The sequence below is a fragment of the Xenopus laevis genome, chromosome 2S, assembly GCF_017654675.1.
Source record: "Xenopus laevis strain J_2021 chromosome 2S, Xenopus_laevis_v10.1, whole genome shotgun sequence".
Lineage (NCBI taxonomy): Eukaryota > Metazoa > Chordata > Amphibia > Anura > Pipidae > Xenopus > Xenopus laevis.
The window spans coordinates 9065455-9088694 of NC_054374.1; the positions used below are offsets into that span (position 1 = coordinate 9065455).

General features: G+C 37.9%; 1 long non-coding RNA gene across 1 annotated transcript in view; it reads right to left on the bottom strand.

Moving 5' to 3' along the window:
- The window catches only part of LOC121400395, a 29896-nt gene extending 15163 nt beyond the window's left edge, over positions 1 to 14733 (bottom strand). Inside the window, exon 1 of the long non-coding RNA XR_005965711.1 lies at positions 14031 to 14733. This is a non-coding gene — a long non-coding RNA (uncharacterized LOC121400395). The remainder of the gene's footprint in view (positions 1 to 14030) is intronic.
- Between the last annotated feature and the right edge of the window lie 8507 nt (positions 14734 to 23240).

A 23240-nucleotide genomic window follows, 5' to 3' on the forward strand; every position in this document is an offset into this window, starting at 1 on the left:
GAGAACGATGGTCACAATTTCATGAAGATTGACAGAATGCTTGTGTGGTCTTACTGAGCAATAACTAATGAACCAACCTTCAGACATGGTGGGGGATGGGGTGGCAATGTTTGCTGGTCAAATAAAGCACGATTGGCTGCTCTAATGTACTTTAAACTTCCATGACGAAGGTGAAATTTTAGTACTAAGGGAATGCATGAGTAATGCACAAATGTAATCTCTGGCTCCAATTCCATTGTATAAAATATGGCCATGACTTATAGCCAGTACATTCATATAGATTTTTTTTAGAAAGATAAAGTATTTATTTAGTTAAATCATTAGGGGCAAGCTTATCTTAACATACATTTCAACAAATTTATTTGTAGGATGAATTTAGGCTGCCTGAGGCTAATGTATATATAAATATGAAAAAGTTTCTTTTTTTTTCTAACTCCATCTAATTATCACATTACTTTCATCAGTATGATCACAGCATCGTCGCTGCCAATTACTATGCTGCAGATGCACACAATGTTCTCTATAATAACATATATTATGGGCGAATTTATTCGCCAGGCGCGAATTTGCGGTGAATTTGCACGATTTGCCGCCATCTAATAAATTTGCGAAACGCCCGGGAAGATTCACCTGAAAAAATTCGCCGGCGGCAAAAAATTTTTTCGCCTGTGTCGGAAAAAATGAGACCCCGGCGACGTTTCGTGAATTTTTCGCTGTTTTGCGAATCTCGCGGGAAATTCGGGAATTTTCCGGCTACGTGAAACGACGCAAATTCGCCCATCACTATATATTAGTATATTATTATTATTATTATTATTAATTATATTAATATTTATTTTCTCCGGTGAAGGTTATCTGCTAAATTTGTGTTAGAAAAGTGTAAATTCGTTACAAGAACTATAGTAGTTATGAAGTAGTCAGACATGGTACTAAAGTCATTAGAGATTTGGAAAATAGTGGCGTAATGGAATAAAAGGTACAAAATTTCCCACTGGTTTAATTCAGGAATGCACTGAATCCACTATTTTGGATTTGGCAAACCCCCAGATCCTTTGCGAAAGCTTCGGACAAATACCAAAGCGAATCTGAATCCTAATTTGCATATGCAAATTGTGGTGGGAAGGGGAAAATACTGCAATATGTGGACAAACAATCCCTGTTTTGTTTAAAGGGTAAGGGATTTTTAGTAGCTTAAGGCACACAATGTTTCAATTTCCTTAATATATTGATAATGGGTTGAGTGCAGAGGACTCTTGTCAAAGTAATTATTTTACCATTTGCAATTTCGTCACAGGGGGCACTGTCTCAGTACTTCCATTGATTTATAAAAACAAGAACGTGGATAGTGGAACATTACAAAGTAATAGAAAAAGTAGAAATCTGAATTAAAATAAATGATTAGTGCTAGTAGTAAATGAGGACATTTTAGACTTGAAATATTCTTTCTGTAGCAATTCTAGTCATGGAATGGGATAGGGAAAGCAAATGCCTTTTATATCTCTACTGTAATTACTCTTGCACTTCATGATACCATCTCCCAGTGGCAACCATTCTTGTGCTGGACCATCCCTTGTCTCATCTGACACAACCAGCTCTTTTTTAAATCCTATCATGGCTAAGGATTATATATGGTATCTTCTAGGCCCTTATTATACCCAGGACTAACCAATACATATATTAGTACTTACAGGTCTATATAATTCAATTCATTCTTGAATTACATCTGCTTTCATCCAGTTCATAAGTAAACATGAAAATGATGGAATAGCGAAACAATCTTCTGGATGAAACTGATTTAAGGGCAGGGGCACACATAGGTACTTGGGGAAATTAGTTGCCTAGCAACTAATCGCTTCTTCTTCAGGTGACTAATCTTCCCGACCTGCCTTCCCGGTGGCTAGAGTGTAAATCCACTACAATCGGAATGCTTTGGTTTCTGCAGTTGCCCAAAGTTTCCCCGTGAGGCCATCGTGCCGGCGATTTAGATTCTAGCCGGTGTGGAGGCAGTTCGGGAAGATTAGCTATTGGGAATAGAAACGATTTGTTGCTGTAGCTTTGTGTGCCCGTGCTCTAAACTGTGAAATTTGGGGAGATTTAGTCACCCGGCGTCAAATTGCCTCTTCTTCGGGCGACTAATCTCCCTGAACTGCCTTCTCGCCGGCTAGAATCTAAATCGTTGGCAGGATGGCTCTAGGAGCACTTTATTTTCCGAAGTCACCCAAAGTTGCCTCATAAGGAAACTTTGGGCAACTTCAGAAAACTAAACACTCCAAGTGCCATCCTGTCGCGATTTAGATTCTTCCCGAATCTTCTCGTATGTCTCTGCCCAAATGGATATCTGGATGTCTGCCATCTGATACAGGTGTTTTCTGTCATATTGTCAGTGCCGGTCAAGCAAACTTTGTATGATGTCAGCTCTATGCATAACTACTATGCAGATACACAGACAAGCATTTATATTTTCTATTTAATAAGGACCTATAATGAACTCTCAAAACTCTGAACTCTCAAAGCAATTGCTTTGAAAAGATTGACTTTTATTGTCAAAATAAATGTACCTATTTATAAAGCACTTGAAATGAAATTAATATCAGAAGTTACATTAGAAATTGCTTTTACTTTTATATCATTTTAAATACTTTTAGTTTTTGATAAGTAGTAAAAACAAATTTGTTTAGAAAATCATGGGGTTTTCTTCAGGTATGGAATGCAGAATACATTTCATTGAAATTTTGTTTGAAAAGTATCAACAATTGTTATCAATGGGCTTAAATGAGCTGAAATATTAATTTTGCCAAAAAATGTTGGGGAACTTTTTTTTTTCTTAGGAAACTTGATGAGGTTTCACCAAATTTGATCAGTTTTGCCCTTTTGACTAATCATAATTAATGTATTATTCTTAGTCATTATTTCATGGTATGACATAAATTATTACTTTACATTTTTTTAATGAAACCTTTATTTTTTCCATGGAACAACACTGTAAGCTGTTTTTTATTTTACTTAGTTTTTCACTCAGCTTATTTCTAATTTAGAAAAACAAATGCCATGCGTACAGGGTCTACTGAAATAATTGCAGCTTCATAATTGATTTTAAGTCCTTTCTAATTCATAAAACCTAAATACATGTTTCATCTTCTCTCTTCCCGTTCTACCCTTTACTTAATCCACACAGATGTTAAACGTATTCTTTGTATTTGCTTCCCAAAGCCATTCATTAAGAACAGCAACTGCTCAATAAAATTTTTATAGAATTCAATTTTTTTAATTCTTTTATCCAAAAAAAAGTCACACCTAGTCTTAACGATGTCATTAACGTAATGAAATTAGCCTTTCTGAAATGTCGTCTTTGTTGTTGATACCATCTTCATTTCTTTATAAACTTTTCACAAACCAATGCTACGTTATCGTCTCATGTGCCCTTTTTGAACATCTGCAATAGAACGAGTGTTGTTTGTGATGGTGAAGTAAAATATAAACTTTTCTAGCTGAAGTTTCTATCATTTCAGAGATAAAATCTTCTGACATCTAGGGGCAGATTTATCAATGGTCGAATTTCGAAGTGATAAATACTTCGAAATATGACCCTCAAATTGAAATACTTCGACTTCGAATATCGAAGTTGAAGGATTTTTCACCAAATTTGGTCATCGACCAATCGATTAAATCGTTCGCATCAAAGATTTTAGCGTACGATCGAACTATTTTACTTTGATGTGTAAAGACTTAGAAAAATGGTCTAGAAGGTCCTCATAGGCTAACATAGCACTTCGGCAGGTTTAATTTGGCGAACTATTGAAGTCGAAGACAGTACTTCGATTATCGAATATTCGAACTATTTTACTTCGAATTGAATTCGAACTAAATTTAAAGTCGTAGTATCCTATTCGATGGTCGAAGTATCCAAAAAATTACTTCGAATTTTGAATTTTTTCACTTTGAAAATTCCCTCTAATTCACTTCGACCCTTGATAAATCTGCCCCTAAATTTAAAAATACATATTGGCAGTTAACTAATCAGGCAATGAGGGTTCTTGATTAACAAGTAACAGTTTTTAACATTCTTTAAATTGACTTATGAACCATTATTAACATTTCTAATTTTATTAACATTTCTACATAATACATCTTTGCTATAATGAGATTCAATTTATAAATTATTTATTTAAAATATTTATGAGGAAACAGAATTTTATAAAGCTTTTGTAGATATCAGAAATGATTATTAAAGTTATGTTATGTTTTACTAGTATAATGTTAGTAAAATTCCACAATGTTTTAACATTGTCACAGTATTCTGTGTGTTCTTGGCTTTTTTTTCTTTTTTGCCAAAAGCACATTTTTTAGTCTTCCATAGGAAATAATTTTATGACAGTTGAGAAATCTGAATTTTTGTTTGAAATATTTGCTAAAATCAAAAGTCATCAAATGAACTAACCTAGCAGAGCAGACTGAATGACATGCATATTTCAAATAAAGGAATGGGTGCGGCTCACCAAAAGTCTTTGTTGGTTTAATTCCACTGTTTATCCTGTGTTCGATATCCCAAATCAATGTATCAATAATGCAGTTGGTTGTGAAACAAACCCAAGGCAGCAAGTTGACTGCAATACTCTTTATTGGGAGGTAGAGTTACACAACATGTTTCGGGCGGAGCCCTTTGTCAACAATAACAACCTCCCAATAAAGAGTATTGCAGTCATCTTGCTGCCTTGGGTTTGTTTCACAACCAACTGCATTATTGATTGATTGAATGACATGCATGTACAGGTATAGGATCTATTATCCAGAATGCTTGATACCTGGGGTTTTCTGGATCTTTCGGTATTTTGGATCACAAGTACTGTTAGTAAATCGGCAAAGTGCCAAAATGACGTCCTGCTGGCGAATTTTCGCTAGTGCCCTTTAGTAAATTTGCCCCTATGGGAGATGCACCAGTAGTTAAAAAGAATGATAGAAAAAAATACAATTTTGGCACATGAATATTTCAAACAAGGTGTGAACATGTTGTCAAATATTATTAAACAATAAAAGAATCATAAAAACACGATCTAAATATTACAAAATGAATACAAGGAATGAACAGAATAGTTATCAAGCTGCAAACATTGCTTGTTCGGTCATGAGGGGAAGAGCCTGTGTGTTCCTACGAATCAAAAGTGCAAAAGGTATTCTGCGAAGTCTGGAACACAATGGACTAAGGGCTAAGGGTACAATAACTCCTGAAAAGAAATTGTGATTGTGAATGAATAGAAATATGACAAAACAAAGATGTCAATGTATCATTCAGGCTTGAGAAGTGTGGAGGACAGGCGGCACAGCAAAAAGAACAAAGAATTGAAAAAAGGAGATTCTGAAATATAAAAATCAATAATATCAATTAATAATATAAATTACATCAAATTTACAGTATGTTTGCTATAATTAGGGCCTCTTTATTAAGCCTCAGATTATTCTGGTGGAGTTTTTAAGGGGAAAAATCCACACTTTTAGAGGGGAAAAACCTTGAATTTTTCAAGATTTATTAAGTTGCTAAAAGTCAAAATTCGAAAATACTCCAGTTAAAACCTGTCAAAGTCATGTAAAAGTCAATGGCAGATGTCCTTTCTGTTTTAGAGGGTTTTGGGCAGTTTGACAATGGTTTTCATTTGAAAATTCAAGTTGCACATTTTGAATTGTCGCACAATTTTTTCTAGATTTTTCCCAAACGTACAATTTTCATTCAGATTTTTTAGTAAATTAAGCCAAATTTTAGTATGAAGTGAAGTAATTTTTTTTATTTTTAAAATTATGAGAAAATGTTGTGCATTGTGAAACTGTAACTGATGATGAAAATGTTTCACTAGACAATGACTTTTCTCTGTGTATAATGAACTTTGAATCTCTGCATCCCCCTGAAAGCAGAAAAGGAAATTGTGCATCGGAAACAGCTGAAGCATATATTTTTTAATTTTGTAAAATATAAAACCATTCATGTGTTTCGAATGATCTACATTCAGAACGGGTCTTGAGGATGTACTGTCAGGACCCAAGATAGATGAGTTACACTAGGGGGTGTATTTATTAATATTGGAGACAACCATCACTGGTGATGTTGCCTATAACAAATAGTGGACTGATGGACAATGTAAGGCAAATTAGGTTGGGCACCGGTGGCCTGTCTAAGGTACTGCCAGGGCACTGGAAGGGATATGTGAAAAAATATAATAAAGTATCATGCACAGATTATCCATGGCTTTTTGTAGAAATACAAAAAGAAAGCAGTGCAGTTGAATCTATCAACAACTTATTGAACAAAGCGCACTTGATTCGAGAATGGAACATATGCACCATCTTCTCCAACTGCCAATATAAACCAGTGTCCAGTGTTGGGAAAGATCTGCATATTTATAATAGGGATGCATTTAATTGGGGACACGATGAGGGAACCCTCAATGAGTAGTTTAAACCATTTTGTCCAGCTCTTGGTGTAACTTTGTGTAATTATAATAAATGCAAACTGCATATATACACATATTGTTCTGTGTAATGTATAGTATTGGCTATATCCTAGCAGTTTTGTTATTGGAAGATTTCATATTGGATCAAATTCCTTGGGTGCCCCACGTAGACACAAAACACATCAGTCTTTTGTTTACACTATGCTAAAGGGTGTCAGAACCTTTTGATAAAATAATGTAGAGCATTTACTGAACTAAGGTCCACTTTGTGCTGGCTCCTTTATGCAGGAATTGTTCAGTTCTAGGAGACATCTTTGAACCAAGTAACACAATTTAGGGGGTTATTTACTAAACTCCGAATGCAAAAATCACAAATTTTTCTGAATTTATTAAACCCCGAGGTTGGAAAAGTCAGAATCTGAAAATCCGGCATCTCAGACCTGTCGAGGTTGCATATAAGTCAATGGGAGAAGTCCCAATGATTTTTTGATGTGTGCTGGGTTTTTGGCAATACCCCAAAGTTTTCGGAGTTTTCGGGTGAAAAATCCGAAAAAATCGTGAAAATCAGATGAAAAATCAGAAAAACCCTGTGAAAATCTGATTTTTCATGTTTTTTTCCCCGCAAACAAAATTTCCAGGAAAGTATATTAATAAATAATCCCAAAACCCAGCGCATATCAAAAAATCATTGGGACTTCTCCCATTGACTTATATGCAACCTCGACAGGTCTGAGATGCTGGGTTTTCAGATTCGGACTTTTCCAACCTCGTGGTTTAATAAATTCGGAAAAATTCGGAAAAAGTCAGATTTTATTAAAAAAAATCACAAATGTTTTGTGATTTTTGCATTCGGAGTTTAGTAAATAACCCCCTTAGTGTAAATGATCTGATATGGGCTAAATGCAAACAATTATACATAAACTTACCATATGAGCTCATGGAAAGTAAAAAGACAAAGTCATTAGCAGAAGAATGAGCAGAAGGCTGAAGAAAGACTTGGACAATTTGCAAGCAGCCCAAAAAGCATTCTAAAAAAAGTAATAAAAGCTCTGGACATAAAACAGATGTCTGTTCCACTTGCCCAACAAACCTGTCTGCTATCTGTCTCTCCGTTCCCTAGAGTTCTGTCCTTATTCTTGTTCAGCATTTATTACATACTTCATAGACATCTAAGAATCAGTTTAATACAGTTGTCGGAATATCAACCTGATTCTCCCCAAAGTTGGTACTAAAACATCATCATAATTTATTTGTATAGCGCATATAAAAATGACATCCCATCAATAACGGTATAGTGTTATGGCATACATAACTGTGCTCAAGGTAGCCTTCTATAACAAGCATCGTTTTCAAACACTATTTTAAGATATTGTGCCAAGACTTTTCACACAAGCAAACTATAGACATAACAGTTTTTTAAGCAAAAGTCAGAAATTGTCTAATGACATTGCCTGTTACAATTATTGTATAGGCCAAAAAGTCAGTTTACATGAAATTCTAAAGGGTAGATGTCTCAGCCTTCAAATCTGAGCTCTGCTGCAATTCAACATTCTTGCAGGAATAATCTTGCGACTTTCAATGACATTTTCAATTTTCAAGCTATTTTCCAATCCGAGTTTTTGAGAATTATTCAAAATACATAGTAACATAGTAAGTTGGGTTGAAAAAAAAGACACACATTGATCAAGTTCAACCTGTTAAGTCTATATATAAAGTGTCTAACTGCCAGTTGATCCAGACGAAGGCGAAAAAAACATTTGAAGCCTCCAAGGGGGGAAAATTCCTTCCTGACTCCAAAATGGCAATTGGACCAGTCCCTGGATCAACTTGTACTATGAGCTATCTCCCATATCCCTGTATTCCCTCACTTGCTAAACACCATCCAACCCCTTCTTATACCTATCTAATGTATCAGCCATTACCACTGATTCACTTCCCAGCTCTCCCTGTAACAAACCCCTTCCCAATATTTAGTCGGAACCTCTTTTCTTCTAATCGGAATGGGTGACCTTGTGTCAGCTGGAAAGACCTACTGGTAAATAAATCATTAGAGAGATTATTATATGATCCCCTTATATATTTATACATAGTTATCATATCACCCCTTAAGCGCCTCTTCTCCAGCGTGAACATCCCCAACTTGGTCAGTCTTTCCTCATAGCTAAGATTTTCCCTTTACCAGCTTAGTTGCCCTTCTCTGTCCCCTCTCTAATACAATAATGTCCTGTTTGAGTGATGGAGACCAAAACTGTACGGCATATTCTAGATGGGGCCTTACCAGTGCTCTATACAGTGGTAGAATAACCCCTCCTACTGCAAATCTATGCCCCTTTTAATACAGCTCATGGTTTTGTTTGCCCTTGCAGCTGCTGATTGGCAAACTTATTGAAAATGAAGGCTATAATGTGATGTCACTGTGTTTTAGTTGTTTTGTTGATGTTTTTAAGCCAGAGTTTCATTTTTCTCTTAATTATCAAAATTTCGAAGTTTTTCGAATTGTAAAGAAATAAAATGCAAAAATGTAAATATTGATCAATCTGCCCCAGACTGTCACAGGAGAGGATAAAATTGCCTAAATAGGTAGCAAACAAGCTACTTATGTCTAGCCATATTAAACAACTGTAAATTTAGTGAAATGCAGTTCAAGTAAAGTTTTTGGTTTGGTAATTATAAAATATCAGCAGTTTTGTGTGGCCTTTCTGAAAGATGAACTACAGTATGCATGTTATAAATTCTTCCCCCTTTGCATTATGGGTTCATCTAGCAGCTTGGCACAATCATATTACCCTCCGGAAACCAATATCAATAAATCAGGTCTTTCAATTGGTTGTTCTGAACCAGCCCAGTCCATTCCTGATTACTGACGACTATGGGGCTAATGTACAGTATTCACCACTTCATTGTATTTACAAGTTTAGTAGGAGAACATTCAGCAAAACAGAAGCATATACTTGTGTTAAGACAAACATTTAAGTATTTTATATGAACAAATCCAGGAAGCATTAGTTACATCTAGTGATGGGCGAATTTGCGCTAAAAATTAGCAAAATGACAAAAAATTCGCGAAACGGCGCCGGCGTCTCGTTTTTGACGCCGGCGCCCGTTTTTTGACGGCGGCGCCGTTTTTGAGAAAAAAATTTTTTGACGCTGGCGAATTTTTGCCGCGAATTTTCGCGGGCGTTTCGCGAATTTATTCGCGGGCGTTTCGCAAATTTATTCGCTGGCGGCGAATCGCGCAAATTTGCGCCTGGCGAATAAATTCGCCCATCACTAGTTACATCTAGTCGCCTCTTTTTCATAATTTGGGCGCAGTTTGTTAACTCTTCAGCGAGGTGATTGTGAAACTAAATTGCCATTACATGCAGCATAGATTTTTATAGAGAACCTTATGAGCTGGATGTATCATGGTTTAGTAGGACACTGACCTATTTATATGGTGGCATGTAATTGTAGGCACGGAATGCATCGCCCTATTTTGCTTGGAAGCATTATGGACACTGGCCTGAATTTACACTTTAATTGTGTTTACATTTAACAGTCGTTTAGTATTTTACCAGCTGTAAGAAGTACCCCAAGATAACATCAGTTACATTTACTTCATTACTCAGACCCCAGTGTTCCTTTCTCAGGCCTCGTTTCACCAGCAAAATGAAAGGAAATGTTCTCTGTGATTACTATGGCAATCACATGCTCCCATTCAGTCTATTCTTCCTCTTTCCTGGTTCTCCCCCTCCGCCCGCCTGGTGAAATTATAGATCTTTTGACCAAGAGTAAGGTTAGAGTATCATCTGCAAATACAAATCTGTTTTACAGCAGAAGGAGACTTGTTTTATAGCATACATTTATTCAAAAATCTGCAATACATTTATAATATATTATTTTTATCTATCTTGCCATGATTGTTCTTTTATTGCTAGTACAATTCTGGCAAGCTATCAAGCAGTTCAGGGAAGCCCTACAGCGATGCAAGCTAAACAGATGAAGTCTAAAAAGATATAGATTAGGTTTTAGACGCCGGCTGTAGCTATACATTACTGCATATACAACATACAGCAGCCATAATGTCAGGAGCGCTTCGATCCTGGCTTCAACCCTACAAGAGCCGCTAGGCCCTAATAGTCAAAGTCCAGGCAAGAGGTTTAGGCAGTCCTATATATTGTCCTACACATGAGCCCAGTGTATAGTTTATGTGCCATATGTTAGGAAATGTAGGGGGGAAGCCGGGTACCCCAAAAAAAATTTACAATCTTTTGCAGCCTATCACCCTGGAAAATGTAAAGTCTCTAGCAAAATTAGAAATAGAAAAATGTTCAACTATTTTTTGAGGAACTCCTATCTACTCTATTGCACTTCACCTGGTCTGAGGTGGTGAAGGCAAGTCTGGCACAAGAGGTAAAATCCACATCTTAGTGAATTTGCGTAGTTACGTCCCTTCGCCAGTGCGCAAATTCGCCAGGCGTAAGGGAGCGAATTACCGCTAGAGTCTATCTCCTTCGCTAGCGGAGTTACACCTGCACCCATTAGTAAATAGGCAAAGTAACAAAATGACGTCAATCTGGCGAATCTTCGCTAAGCTTAAGCAATTCGCCCTTTAGTAAATCTACCCCATAGACCCTTAAAGGGAGCCTTTAATGATAAAGTTCTTAGGCAAAAGGTTGAAGCATATCTCATTGCCGTTTTTCCTGAAACTATGTGCAATAAGATGTTTGTGGCAATATAATCAAGTGTTATGACACAAGTCCTTTAAATTATTTACATTTGGTAAATATGGTATTTCACTATTTCATACTACTTTCATACCCCTGTTTTCTGAAATGACATGATGAATAGTCTTGCTTGAAGGCCCAGATTTGTGGAAAGACCATGGCCTAGGGCAGAGGGGGATGGCATGCTGCCCAACCACACCCGCATTAGTTCAGAAGCACTGGGGATTCGCAGGAGATATAGTTTTTAAAACCTCCTGTGCACCAATCCCCAGTACTCTGGACCTGATGCTGAAAATTTGTGCATGTGCACTAAGGAAGGTGATGGGACGGGGTCGATGAACGTCAGGGGCCTAGGGGTGCCTGCTATGTAAATCCAGCCTTGCTTTCTTGAATAATTTTGTTGTAGTTCTCATCCACCTATATGCTGGCGAACCCTGGAGTTACCGCCACCTATAAACCAGATAATAGCTCCAGGGTTCCCATAGTGACCTGCATCAGTCGCTGCATAGCAGTTGCACCGGAAGAACAAGTCACATTCAACACTTTGTACAACTGTAAATTTTTTATAACTGTGTTTTTAACCCCATTGCTGGGCTTTGGTTTAGAAGGGTGCACCTCAAAGAAGATGCATCTCAAAGTAGATGCAAATGCCAGTGGCGTAACTAGATGTTGCTGGGCCCCACAGCAAATTAATTTTAGGGCCCCCAACATATGCAGTGTTGGTCCTGTTTTACCAATATATATTCAAATTGCTCATCAATGAGAACCTCATGGGGCCCCCTGTACCTCCTGGGCCCCCCTGCAGCCGCAGGGTCTGCTTCCTCTGTAGTTACGCCCCTGGCAAATGCGGGGATTATGGGCACCCTGTGATCACCTCAGATTTACTATGAGACCAGGGCCAATTTCATTCCCACTCTTTCATTTCAAAGGCAAACCTGGCAATTTTTGAAATGATCTACAATTTTGGTGACCTTGTGGGTAGAAGAAACTGCTAACACTATATGGTTCCTGTTCAGGCAATCTGAAAGCATATGAATCCTTTACTATTTAAATGGTGGAATTGATGAGACCAAGTCAACTAAGCTTTGGATAAAATAAATTAACCATATATTAATTTATTCCCAGTAACATTGAGACAGAAGACAGAAAAGCATTACATATAATAAAAATAACAATAATAATAAATGAAATAATAATAATGAAAGCATGCTGCAGAACTGCTTATATTGGTGGACCCTTGAGCATAATGGCACATGGGGTGTTTGATGACCACACCCCTTTCAAGAGTGCAAAAGTCTAGTTGCCATAGGGCAGTGGAAGTAAATGATAGTCATTTAGAGGTGTGTTGATTCCCATGGTTTTCTTTGGGAGAACATCAGCTCCGTTTACAACGCTGAGAAATGTTGGCACTCAAAAAATATGTGTAATAATAATAATATTTATAATAATAATAATGTGCCATAAACCAACACTTATATTGTTCCATAAATGTATGAAATGTTCAATAAATGTATGATGACCCCAGTTCTTTCAGGGATGCAAAAGCCCAAGTGGCTGCTGTATGGCAGTGAGAGCGAATGATGATGAGAATGAGAATAATTGGTATTTTAACTAGGGATGCACCGAATCCACTATTTTGGTAACCCCCTTCGTGAAAGATTCAGCCGAATACCGAACCAAATCTGAATCCTAATTTGCATATGCAAATTAGTGGTGGGAAAAAAAAGTCACACAATTTCCCTCCCTGTCCCTTATTTATATATGCAAAATAGAATTCTGATTCGGTTCGGCCGGCCAGAAGGATTCAGCTGAATCCAAATCCTGAACCTGAATCCTGAAGCCGAAACCCAAACCGAATCCTGGAATCTCTGTGTATCCCTAATTTTAACCCATGGTTTCTTTGAGAAGACCATGTTGATTAGACAATTCCATGTGCCGTAATTTGACACTTATATTCCCACATTATGTACGATAATGTTACGACTATAAATAGGATGAAAAAGTCCATATAATACTTCCTTAAATGGCACAATGTCATGCTATAGAGCACTGAGAGCAAGACAGCAAGCGACATTATAAACCCCATGATTTTATTTTAGAGGAACGCGATACATAAACTGGCACTTACAGTAAATACCCACTTGAATGAATAATCTTACAAATAAATTACTATCAAGAGCCAGCCACAGCAGAAGAAGGTAGATTCCTTTTGTTTAGTGGACCCTTGTTGGAAAGCCAGGACATTTGACTTTTTCCAGGTTTTTTTACTAATTCCGTCTCTTTTTCCCCAACAATAAAGAACAATAGTAACCCAAATACCACAAATGAAATACTGACACCAATTTGGTGCACGATACCCAAGCATTCTTGGTATGTTTGATGAAATATAAGCAGATATTGGGTGTGGAACGTAGAATGTGGGCAAGTTCCTTGTTTTTATTTTTCAGCGGGGACGGCTGGGGTTAATATTTCTGTCTGTGACAGTGAAATTGAGGCCAGCTGTAGGTCATATTCACGTCCCAGTCACAGGAAAATGAACCTGTGAGACAGAACCTAATTATCTGCTAAACCAAAAGCCAGTCTCAGTTCAATAACTTACGACAGAGCTGGCAGCCAGATATAGTGTTGCCATGGAAACCTACAAAAAAAAATCCCTCCGCTGCAGACAAGAACAAGCAGCAAAAGGAGACTTTAACTCTTTGGTCATCAGCACCATTTCGCTCAATCCCCCGTGACGGTTTTTTAAAGAAAAAAAAAGCAAATATTTCGACATTAACATTTAGAACAAACATCCCAGAGCACAGCGGCTCCTAACTTTATGATTGGGGATTAACACTGTAAGAAACCTGAACAATAGATCAGGTTTGGAATAGAAAACGCTTACCTGTACTTGAAGACAACATGGCGTTAGGCATGTGGCTGTATAAATGATGAACAAAGCCCATTTAATATTCATACAACCATCTGATATCTCAGTCACTTTACATTTTTTTGACCTCGATGGTTTGGGTCCCTTTGTGCCATGTCCCTACGAGAAACAACTGAATTGAATGGTGTCATTTTTAAAAGGCAACCCTAAAAACCTTCAAGGAAGAGGGAAAGAAAAGGAGCGTGTTGCTGACCCAGTGGAAATTGTAAAGAGTATCGTCTTCTGTCTGAGATTAGGGTTTATTTCTAAGATAATGTTTCCATCCGAGAAACACTGTTTCCTATGATTCCTAAAACCTTAAAGAAATCCATGTGAATGGGAAGCCTGCAGCCAATTTAAAATCTAAAATTTCTGCTGTCTTGATCAGTTGCTGAGCTACAATGGCTGTCAGGAACACTGGGAGCTGTAGTTCACCTGGATACACCTTCACCCCCAGTCAACAGCAGCAATCTCTGCTTAACACATACCCTGGCCTATTAATGAGTAGGTGGGACCAGTCCATTTCCAGACCCAGTTTTAGGCTCTGTAATAGAGGTCCTAGTAGGGGAGGAACATAGACTCACTACGCATTGTATATATCAAAAAGGACCAAGTGGCTGTTGAACTGGATTCTGGGCTGTGGTTTAAGGACATATGGAGGGCCATACATTGGAATCAGGTGTCTCTTCTTCTCTTGCAGTCATTGGATATTAATGACAGGGCTGAGCACAATAATGGACCATATAAATTCACTGTGGTGCATACAGCACTTGGAAGACCTTCTGATCTAAAAGGATAATCTAAGGGAACAACCTGTATCTTTTCTGCTGCCTTGAAATGCATTATGTCTGGAGGCCTCATACATTAAAAAGAAGCCTGTGTACCAACAGAGCCAGAAGTTTACCAGTAGATAATAGCACTAACCTTGATGTCATTCATCATTGTACAAGTGGCAAACAGAACTTGCCTGGTCTTCATGGCACACCAACACCATCACTTTTAATGGAGATAAAATGTCTATGCAAAGGGTAGATCTTCATTTAAATCTGTTCCATCTGTATTTAAGAAGATAGTGGTCAAACAAGTTAGAGATTTTCTATCAGATGGAAGAAGTCACAAAGTAATAGGTGATGCTTTCAAGAAGTCTTGACATTTAAAATATAGTGCAGGCTTTAAACCAAAGGTCTTGTGAATTGGACACATTAAACATCTGAACCAATGGGAAATGAGCTTTGATAAATCAACAGCAAGTAGAAAAAAATCTGATTGGTTGTTATGTTGGTGTATGCTGCAACTAGTTGCATTGTGTTATACAGTAAACTTTAAATCCTGTTGCATGTGGCTTCATTTTAATGTGGCTTTGGCTGCCATTGTGGATGAGAAAGAAATTGATAGAACATCACACACACACAAAAAAAGACGGGTGTAGGGGTGAAATGGGTCAGTATTCATTAACAACCAATTCAATTGTTGACATACAGTAAAACATACTTCCATATCAGCATATCAGGCCTCAATATATATATATATTTATAATCAAAATCCCAAAGGTGCACACCGTTTACTGTAGAATTACCTGTGTGCCCGCAAAGTTAGGGTAAACATATATGCAGAGAATAGCTGTACTCACAGGGTTTTTTTGTATGCAAAATTAAAAATATAAAAAATAAAAATATATATATATTTTTTTTTATTTTGCTGCCGCTATTCTCTGCATATACAGGTATAGGATCCCTTATCCGGAAACCCGATATCCAGAAAGCTCTGAAATATGCATTATCCAAATAAATTCAAATTTTTCAGAATGATTTCCTTTTTCTCTGTAATAATAAAACAGTAGCTTGTACTTGATCCCAACTAAGATATAATTTATCATTATTGGGAGCAAACCCAGCCTATTGGGTTTATTTAATGTTTAAATGAATTTCTAGTAGACTTAAGGCATGAAGACCCAAATTACAGAAAGATCCATTATCCGGAAAACCCCAGGTCCCGAGCATTCTGGATAACAGGTCCCATACTTGTGAGCTAAACAAAGGACCAGCCTATAAATGTATTGCCTTTAGCAGGACAGTTACCTCAACCTTGTAAGTCCCGTTTAGCTTGAAAGAGATATAATGGGGGTTACTGGTGACACTCAGCACATATAATGCAACATTACCCTTAGGTTTGCCACCTGTGCGGATTTCACCTGGACAGCCCGGTTTTCGGAAGGGCTGACCAGGTGAATAAAGCCTGTCTAGATTTCCAAATTGGGAAATCGGACAGGACGTTGAAGTTAATGACATGGTGATCAGCCAATCACTGATCGCCACATCATCAGTGGTGTGTGGGTTTTTTTTTCCGTGCATAATACATTGATGTCAATGGCCAGTTTTTTCACACAAAATGCATTAAAAGTTAAAGATTTTTGCTTTTGTTTTGCAGAGGTTTTTGAGCTCTATTTTCCTCACATGTTTTAGCAGCAACATTTTGCAAATGTCCCTTCTACTACATAAACTAAACCAGCCCACACTCACTCAAGCTTTGCATACACCTGTGCTCGATAGCCGAGCATAACTGGAAAGGTATGTCCTAAACAATACCAGACATGTGCAATAAGATGTGGTGCACAATAGATATGGAGAAATGGCAGAACTGTGTTACGGTCATATTCATTTTGTCAGGGTTTTTGTTGCTTGCTATATGGATGAGGCATCTTTTTCTTCTGAATAAGTGCTATGAAGTGCAAGATCCCAGCAGTTGATGTCACCGAGGCAGATATTGTCTATGTAAAGTCTATATTTTGGGTACCTAAGTCTTCAGTGTTTTACTGTCAGACTTGACAGTAAATGACTCTTGCTACATCTTTACAAGACACTGTTTTCTTTGTCTTTGTGTCTATTCACTTATACCGCTCTTTCTTTCACTTCCTCCATGTTCTCTTAAAGGGCATGAAAAGGCAAACACATAAAATCCCATTTTTACTTTCTTTAATGAAAAAGAAACCTTTCTCCAATATACTTTAATTAAAAAATATGTACCATTTCTATAAGAAACCTGACTGTATGCAGTGAAATTCTCCCTTCATTTACTGCTGTGGATAGGAATTGTCAGACGATCCCTAACTGCTCTGCAGGGAAACAATCATACTTATGAACAGCAGGGGGAGCCCCCGCCTTACTTCCCAGCCATGCAGAACTCAAGCAGCTTTGTTTATGATGATCCCTAAGCAGCCCAGACCACACTGAGCATGTGCACAGTCTTGGTCTTGCAAAGATGTTTAATAAAGTTACAAGATGGTGACCCCCTGTAGCCGACTTTGAAAGCATAAATCATTTGTTTGATTAGGCTTGTGGTGCAGTAAGTTCATGTTTATATTTAGAATACAAAATACAGCATTTCTAGCCTTTTTCTATTTTAGACTTTACATGCCCTTTAAAGACAGCATACATATAGAAATGAGCAGGCACTCAATGATTCCAACGTTGACAGGTTCAAATTAAATGAAGTTTATCTTTATTGAAGTTTACATGTCCATTGAAAAGCCATACACGTGTCATGCTAAGAGCACTAAGAGCTAAGCCAAAGTGTTCTTGGCACAAAATGCATAAGGCTTTTTTTATGGACATGTCAACTTCAAAAAAGATAAACTTATATAACATGTCAACATTGGAATCACTGAATGCCTGCTCATTTTGTAAATATGGCGCAATATGTTCCCTCTGCTGTAGTTTTGGTACTTTACACTCAAACCAATTGTTTTTACTAGTGAGTGTACATATTTAACATGTATAGGGCTATCCTTTCTCTCTAAGATGCTCTTAAAAGACATGCCTAAGCCAATATGCTCTATCATATTTTGTAGGAGAATTACCACTGACCTGACCTTCAGGCCCATAACTGAGATTCTAATAGAGGTTTACATGGCAATTGCCTTTACCTGCCATAGATTTACTGGAAATCTTGGCCATCAAACTGGACTCACTAGAGGTCTTGGCTGCTACAACTCTATTGGACCATTTCAATTTTACCTTTTCAATAGCTATAACTATTAACAGATAATGAGGACCATTCCTTTCAGGCCCAATGTAATAGAAGTTCCCGTTCCTATCAAAGGAAAGGTCTTTTAACTCGGGGTGGCAAAAGTTAGGCACCCCCAAGTGATTGCATGTACTTACCTTAAACTCCAGGCCATTGCACCTATTAGTAGAAAACTGCACCGGTCCAGGGTTTCTTCCAGTGAGCACCATTCAAGTTCAGCTTTTTGTGCTACTGCGCATCCATGAGAAAAAAAAGAAGTCAGAAGACGATCACTCACTGGTGCTCACTGGAAGAATCCCGGGCAAGTGCAGTTTTCTCCTTACACTGTAGGTGCACCGGCCCGGGAGTTTCAGGTAAGTAAATGCGATCACTTGGGGGTGTCTAACTTTTGGCATCCCAAGTTAAAAGACCTTTCCTTCTCCTTCAAACAAACCTTTAGTGACTATAGACAATTGTGTAACCCAATTCTCATATGTCCATCAAAATGCAAAATGTAAAGCATGCATATTTTATTTTAATATTACTTTACTAGTTCTATCCAGTGTGTTCCAGCCTGATACTACTGACTATAATAACGTTGCCAGAAGAAGCATTTTTATTCTAAGATAAAATTGCTCTCTTGAACCTGGAATTACTTTTAACTTTCCTGGATCCGAAAACTCTCTAATCCTTATGCAATCCTGAACAATCACACACAACACAGTGTTCTTATTTTTTATTTCATATCATTTATTTGGTTCAAGGAGCTCAACAATGCAGCAGACCTAATGTTCCAAAGGAACTCACATAAAGATGCAGCGCTCTGGGCTTAAAGGAACAGATGGGGGGGGAATAGGATAAAACAAGATGTCCTGCCTTTCAGTTTTCATACTTTTATCTCTTCATTGTTATTATTATCTTATTTCTAATAGGCCATTTGCAATTGCACTCAGATTTGCACAAAAGATTTTTCAGGCATATGGAACCCATGTAGGGTAAAGTTTAGTGGGTGGGTTTTACTAAAATATACCAATAGGATGACCCATAGCTAAATATTATTATAGTGTAATAATGACTACTGGCTAATCCAAAACAGATAAATGCAGCTTTTTCAGCAGAATGTACAGGGACTATCTGATATGTATTGTCCATTACATTCTAGTAAACATGCACATTATTGAGGTTATATTTGAGATTATATTTTGTACATTTAAAATGGTCTCAATCTAGCAATAGATAATAGAGTATTTTCTAAATATGTGTACATGGAAATGTTTTTCTGCAAGAAAATTAAGTATGATATTCTTTATGCAGACAACCTCCAATTGACAACACTATACATTTTTGCAATAGCTCACAAACTGTTCATGCTCTCTTGTCTCTATCTCCGACTATCTCTTTTCCTCTCTTAGGGTCAGGGCACACACTCAAGGAGATTAGTCGTACGGCAACAAATCTCCTCTTCTTCGGGGCGACTAATCTCCCCGAACTGCCTTCCCGCAGCTAGACTGTAAATTGGCAGCAGGACGGTCAGAACGCTTTGTTTTCCTAAGTCTCTCGAAGTTTCCCTGTGAGGCAACTTCGGGCGACTTTAGAAAACAAAGCATTCCAAGTGCGATTTACATTCTAGCCAGCGGGAGGCAGTTTGGGGAGATCAGTTGCCCTGAAGAAGAGGAGATTTGTCGCCGGGCGACTAATCTCCCTTAATCTGAGTGTGTCTCTGCCCTTAATGCTATACTATTCCCACCTGTCTCTGGATTTGCTTGCCATTGCCTCTGCCCCAAATATTCCCTAAACTGCCTGTTTAAAGCATCCTTGGATTATCAGACAACCGCCAAGAGTTTTCACTAGTTATTTTCAACAGTTCAACCCTTTAGAATTGAAGCTCTACCAGGGACCTCTAACACTTCTGTTTCATTTTGTAAGGTCTGCATGTTAATTTATTGTAAGTACATGTTTTAAATGATACAGAAAATAAATGTATACAGTTTTATTCAATTTATATTCAGAAGAATCAGAGGGCTTCACAGAGACAGTAGACTGTGTGGGAAAACAGGATTCATAAAGAAAGGGTTGGGTGAAGGAGAAAATCCAAGAGAGGGAAGGGAGGTCCAGGAAAACTTGTCACAATGTTTAAGGAACCATCTTATTCTTGATGCCAAAGTTGAAAGTGAAGCTAAAAGCATAGGGGTGAGGTAGCCTAAAGTTCTAGGGATGTCTGGAGTCCAAAGGGTATTGTGTCTGCTTAAAAAAACAACATACAGTAGCTAGACATGCTGTATTCCTGCACTAGCATATCTATAACAGTCTATAGCAGTTGTTGAATATGATCAAAGAGAAATTGAGCTTCATCTGTCATATAATCTGATGCTACAGGGCAGTTGCTATGGAATGAGAATCTCATTGTATAGTCACTTTTATATTCTATATATATATATACACTGTATATTGTAATATTGTGAGTCAGACCCTAAGGCTGGTTGGTAGCTTGAGCTGGTACAGAACCCCAAAACGTTGGTAAGCTTTAGTTCTCCTTTAAAAAATGAAACTATTATGGAAGTTGATTCACTCTTTGTGCAGAACCATCTGTTGTGGTTGGAGGGGTCATTCTTTCACTGTATAGAGCACTGGTAAGGCCCCCAGTTTTGGTCTCCATCACTCAAACAGGACATTATTGTATTAGAGAGGCTACAGAGAAGGGCAACTAAGCTGGTAAAGGGAAAATCTTAGCTATGAGGAAAGACTGGCCAAATTGGGGATGTTCATGCTGAAGAAGAGGCGCTTAAAGGAGAATTTAACCCTAAAGTAAAAAAAAACCCTACCCTACATAGACCCCCTCCCTCCTCCACCCCAGCCTAGCTGCTACCTGGGAAAATGCCCCTAACTCTTTACTTACCCCTTGGTGCAGATTCTATCCAGCGGAGTTCAGGGCAGCCATCTTCCAGCTCTTCAGTAATCTTCGGAATGAGAGCGGCGCTTCTGCAAATTCTGTGACTTTCGGCACATGCGCAACAGAAAATTGCTCCAACTGCGCATGCGCCGACACCGCACCTACTTCCCAAAGATTACCGAAGACAAGAAGATGGCTGCTGTGAACTCCGCTGGACAGAATCTGCAGGGGTAAGTAAAGAGTTGGGAGAATTTGCCCGGGGTAGCAGCCAGGCTGGGGGGGAGGGGGGTCTATGTAGGGTAGGGGTAGGGTTTTTTTAACTTTACAGTTGAATTCTCCTTTTAAGGGGAGATATGATAACTATGTTTAAATATATAAGGGGATCATACAATAATCTCTCTAATGCTTTATTTATCAGTAGGTCTTTCCAGCTGACACAAAGTCACACATTCCAATTAGTATAAAGGAGCTTCTGCCTAAATATCTGGAAGGGGTACTGGCTGATACATTAGATAGCTTTAAGAAGGGGTTGGATGGTGTTTAGCAAGTGAGGGAATACTATGTAAATTAGGAATCTTATACATGCTCAAAAACAGATGCACAAATGGACTGAGACAGACAAATGCCCTGCCCTAGGTGAAGATGTCATCCAAATTGCCTCTTGAAGGTCTTTACCTTTGACTTATTATTAAAATAGTATATAGGTTGTAGCATTTATAGACCAACCCAAGGATGTCCAACAAAGACCTTCCTGAAGTGGGAGTGAGGAGGTGGCAACATCACCTAGTTGGTATCAGAGTTGGGTATCCCTGTTAAGGGACCTTTATTATTCACACTGCATCCAGTGTAAAGGTTAATGTGGGAGAAGAAACCATCATTGTGCAGCTTTAACTTCCTTTCGAGAGATATTGATTCACTTGCCTTTGTCTCTATGCACTGGAAGGAAGAAAAAGGAGCTGGCTGTCAGAGGCTCACCAGAAGGGAATTAAATCCAACACAGTGTACTTCAGTCTTTAATTATTAAAAAAAAAAAAGCGGTAACATTTCTATAAAAAAGAAGTTATTGCAGTGAGCAGACTTGCAATAAATTAATATTATTGGCCATTTACAAAACCATTAATTGCACAGTAAAATGCCTTAACGAGATCTTATTAAAATATACTTAGGGTTATAAAAATTGGTATTATTACATATAACTACCAGAAAATAATTTAGTAATCCAAATTCCAAAAACCACGATTGCAAGTGTGCTAGTGGCTCGGCGTCTTGTTATTTATCATGCAAATATTATATATTTATATATTTACTAGAGTCTGAGCAAAAAACTGTCTTCCTTTGTGCAGTTTCTTTGCAGCTTTGTATGCTCCTGTGGATTGTAACCTCCCTATGAAATATCTATCACATACAATGTGAGCGTGCTGTTGCCTCTCAGAAGTAGAGTTTACTTTCTCACATACCCGGCACCAGAGCCTTTCAATGATTTACTTGTCTGTCAGTGCAGAAAAAAGAGAAAACATCTGTTTATCGGGTCACAGAGGTGCCACCATCTTTGCTAGACAAGACTTAGCCACTAGAGACAAAATTATCCAAAAAGGATGGATAGAAAAATGGATGTTCTTTTGCTATGTGTTCTCGAAGTCTTCCTATTGGTTTCTAAATAACAGCATCATTGTACTCTCTTTGCAGACAGATATATATATATATATATATATATATATATATATATATATATATATTTACACAAACAGACACACAGATATACAGTTACTAATATAGCTGCAAGTGACAAGTGCAAAACATACAAATAATGGAAACAGAATTGTGCCAATTGTCCTCATTCAACCTACAAGAGGAAGTTGCAGACTAGTGTAATGTATTCTCAAAGTCTTCTTCTTGGTTTCTAATTAATAGTATCATTGTACTCTCTGTTTCAGGGGCAATTCTAAGGCAGGAGCTTGCGGCTGCCTTCCCCTGGACAATTTAAATTCAGGCACATGAGTAGTGACGCAATGAGGAAGAAGGTTCGGCGTTCTCTATGTCCAGGTTCTTGGTCACGTATTTGGCAAGTTTCTTGGGAATTTTGGCTTCGGTTTTTCTCCCGTTTACCCAGCTTGGTTGGACGGATTTTCTAGGCTTGACCCGGCGTGTCCTGGCATTTCTCACTCATTGTGGATCCATTTCTCAGATGGTGCTCCTTAGCAATGGCTCAACTCTCCTTCCTCCTGAACCTGTGTGAGTTAAAAATTATCATTTTCTGCCTGGACTATTGCATCAACCTAAGTGGGGGGCTGACA